Here is a 3,841-nt window from a genome sequence, read left to right as displayed (position 1 = left end):
ACGAACAGCTCCTTTGTCTTGCTCACATTGAGGGAGAAGTTGTTGTCCTGGCACCACCACACTACCAGGTCTCTGATCTCCTCCCTATAATCTAACTCATCGTTGTCGGTGATCAGGCCTACCCCCGTTGTGTCGTCAGTAAACTTAATGATGGTGTTGGAGTTGTGCTTTGCCATGCAGTCATGGGTGAACAGGGAGTACAGGTGTGGACTTAGCAAGCACCCCTGAGGGGCCCCCGTGTTGAGGATCGGCGTGGCAGATGTGTTGTTGCCTACCCTTACCACCTGTTGAGGGCCCGTCAGGAAGTACAGGATCCATTTGCAGAGGAAGGTGTTTAGTCCCAGGGTATTTAGCTTGGTGATGAGCTTTGTCGGCACTATGGTTTTGAACACTGAGCTGTAGTCAATGAACAGCATTCTCACATAGGTGTTCCTTTTGTCCAGGTGGGAAAGGGCAGTGTGGAATGCGATTGAGATTGCGTAATCTGTGGATCTGTTGGGGCGGTATGCAAATTGGAGTGGGTCTAGGGTATCCGGGATGATGGTGTTGATGTGAGCCATGACCAGCCTTTCAAAGCACTTCATGGCTACCGACGTGAGTGCCACGGGGTGGTAGTCATTTAGGAAGCTTACCTTCGCTTTCTTGGGCACCGGGACTATGGTGGTCTGCTTGAAACTTGTAGGTATTACAGACTTGGTCAGGGAGAGGTTGAAAATGTCAGTGAAGACACTTGCCAGTTGGTCAGCGCATGCTCTGAGTACACGTCCTGGTAATCCGTCTGGCCCCGCGGCCTTGTGAATGTTGACATGTTTAAACTTCTTGCTCACATAGGCTACAGAGAGTGTGATCATACAATCGTATGGAACAGCTGCTGCTCTCATGCATGCTTCAGTGTTGCTTGCCTCAAAGCGAGCACAAAATATATTTAGCCCGTCTGGTAGGCTTGTGTCACTGGGCAGCTCAAGGCTGGGTTTCCCTTTGTAAGCTGGGTCTCCTAATGTAGTATACAGTGTCAACGTTTATTATCACGATGTTTGATGTACAGTTAGAAGATGACATGGCATTAAACCCTGGGTTGTCCTGAACACAATGAGCCTATGTTTATTGTATTTTGAAGAACATTTGCCATGGACCACACATCTGAATTCACTCATGACTCCGTTCTATGTGCACCAACATTATCTGCTTCTCTGCATTGCCTTGTGAAATCCTCCCACCGTAAGATCATATTTTATCATTTAGCTAATCATGTTGGCAATAGAACAAGCTTTCAAATGATCCCCCACCCTGACCCAGACTGCGATTTATAATGTAAAGCTTTTGGATTGTGAAAACAACAACAGTAATTGTGTGATGCAGGGCTGTGTTCCAAATGAAACAACTACAAATGTGATTTCTCTAGTTCCTCAACGGCAAAGCTAGGAGAGCTCAAAACGCTCTTCTTTGAGTCTTAAAAGTGCATTGAAATTACTTAGGAACTGTTACACTGTCTAATGTTTGGATTGTGCACAATTGGAGAGGTGTGTGGCCACTTGGAGACACCAGTTTGACCTCTCACTCAAACCTTTGTATTTTTTTTGTCTTATGTTGTACCTACCCCATATTTTCCAAGAATATTCTCATCATATTGTTGAAAGTATCTACAGTGTAATGTTTGGATTCAGCCTTGTGTCAGGTGAACTGTTGTGTCCTCACCTTTAGTCTAATCATTTCCCCATAATCTCCAAACTGTTCCCTTTTAATTGCTACCATGGTTATGTAAATGCTTTCCATAACTCTTCTGTAAGAAACATTTCAACATCCATATAGGCCAATTCCCACGAGTGTAAAGGGTTAAATGGCTATGTTGCATATTGGGTGTGGGGATATCTGCAAGGAAAAGCGTTGTTATTCTCTATGCTAGCTAGTACATGAATTCCTGTTTTGTAGTATCATGTGTAGCTAAGGTTTAAGCACTTGAGTGTTAACGCCCGTGCCTGAAGCTAAGGGAGGGTAGCCAGACACTATGGGAGAGAGCTAATGCCATGTGACAGCTAGGTACCCAGCTAGCACATAATGTTCTGAGAACCATATGTTTCTTAGCTCCAGGGGTGAAAGTAAGTCGGTACGGTCCGGTACGGCGTCCTAGAAAAATAAATAGTGGAGGTATGCCGTACCTGTAAAACATGAGACTATCACAATAATTAAAACAACAAAAAAATCAAGAAATCTGTAGGCTTTTACAACATTATTTATCGTGACCGAATGTCAGCCACATGAAAAATGAGCGAATGGACTTGAAAACAGGTGGTATATACACTCCAAAATGCTGTGTGGTTTGATGAGAACACTGAAATTTTTCTATGGAGGAGATGACTGGCCGAGACTGAAGCGCCCGGGCAGCAGCAGACGCATCAATGCAATCGCTGAATGTCATCAATCGTCGAATGTCATTAAACTAATTGGGTGTTTTAACAGATGTTTCTTTCCATTCATCAAATGGCGGGTGCACAGAGCACTATTTGGCTGCTGGAAGTCATTTGTGAGTGAACAAACACGCGGACAGCCTACATGAGCCTTTGTTTTGTGTGTTTTTTCACTTATGTTGTCAGAACATTCAGTTTTATCGATCAGGACACTTATGGCTTTCTTCTCACAACCAATGTCAAACCAAAAACATACTTTCCCACAACTTCCAAGGAACCGAATGTGCTAGCTGGTTAGCTTTGTGATTGTCACTCTCTGTTCCTTAGCAGGGCTGAACTACGCTTGACACCTAAGAGCCAAGCCAAACAGATCTGGAGTCGAGAGAGAGAAGAGAAAAGAGAGAGAGAGAGAAGTGAGAAGAGAGAAGAGAGAGAGAGAGAAGAGAGAAGAGAGAGAAGAGAAAGAGAGACTTTGTTTGTGAAATGCACAATTATTATCATGTGAAAATGTGGTTTAACTCATTGCGATGGAAGAAAACAATGTAATTTGATGTCTCTGGAGGAAGGAAAGAGAGAGGGGTTGCGAGAGAACACTTACACAATGTCGCTTTCCAGTCTGTGGCAGCTATCAGTTCACTGTTTGGTAGGCTGGGTTTGGATATTTGAGTAAAAGCTATCTCTTGCTTTTTCTTTCTCTCTCCATTCCCCCTCTATATACTAAACAAAAATATAAACACAACATGTTAAGTGTTGGGCCCATGTTTCATGAGCTGAAATAAAAGATACCAGAAATGTTCCTGATGCACAGAAATCTTATTTCCCTCAAATTTTGTGCCCACATTGTTTTACATACCTGTTAGTGAGCATTTCTCCTTTGCCAAAATATTCCATCCACCTGACAGGTGCGACATATCAAGAAACTGATTAAACAGCATGATCATTACACAGGTGGACCATGTGCTGGGGACAATAAAAGGCCACTCTAAAATGTGCAGTTTTGTCACACAACACAATGTCACAGATGTCTCAAGTTGAGGGAGTGTGCAATGGCATGCTGACTGCAGGAATGTCCACCAGAGCTTTTACCAGATATTTAATGTTAATTTCTCTACCATAAGCCGCCTCCAACATCATTTTAGAGAACATGTCAGTACCTCCAACCGGCCTCACAACCGTAGACCACGTGTAACCACGCCAGCCCAGGACCTCCACATCTGGCTTCTTCACCTGTGGCATCATCCGGGACCAGCCACCCGGACAGCTAGTGAAAGGAGTATTTCTGTCTGAAAATAAAGCCCTTTTGTCTTAATCTCTATCTCTCCCCCTCTCTCCTTCTCTCACTTCTCCTCTCTTTCTCTGTCTCTCTCTCTCTGTCTCTCTCACAAACCACCACCACACGCTCTCTCTCTCCTTCTCCCTTCTCCTTTCTTTTTCTG

General features: G+C 44.0%; 1 long non-coding RNA gene across 1 annotated transcript; it reads right to left on the bottom strand.

Moving 5' to 3' along the window:
• Nucleotides 1–2,024: 2,024 nt before the first annotated feature.
• On the bottom strand, nt 2,025–3,368 carry LOC139383184 (uncharacterized). Its single transcript, XR_011628704.1, has 3 exons — nt 3,259–3,368; nt 3,004–3,122; nt 2,025–2,777 (listed from the first exon to the last, which is right to left on the bottom strand). It is a non-coding gene; the product is annotated as an uncharacterized lncRNA (long non-coding RNA).
• Between the last annotated feature and the right edge of the window lie 473 nt (nt 3,369–3,841).

Source organism: Oncorhynchus clarkii, chromosome 24 (genome assembly GCF_045791955.1).
Source record: "Oncorhynchus clarkii lewisi isolate Uvic-CL-2024 chromosome 24, UVic_Ocla_1.0, whole genome shotgun sequence".
NCBI lineage: Eukaryota > Metazoa > Chordata > Actinopteri > Salmoniformes > Salmonidae > Oncorhynchus > Oncorhynchus clarkii.
Note: the sequence above shows the minus strand (reverse complement) of the source record. Positions and strands in the feature narration are given on the sequence as shown.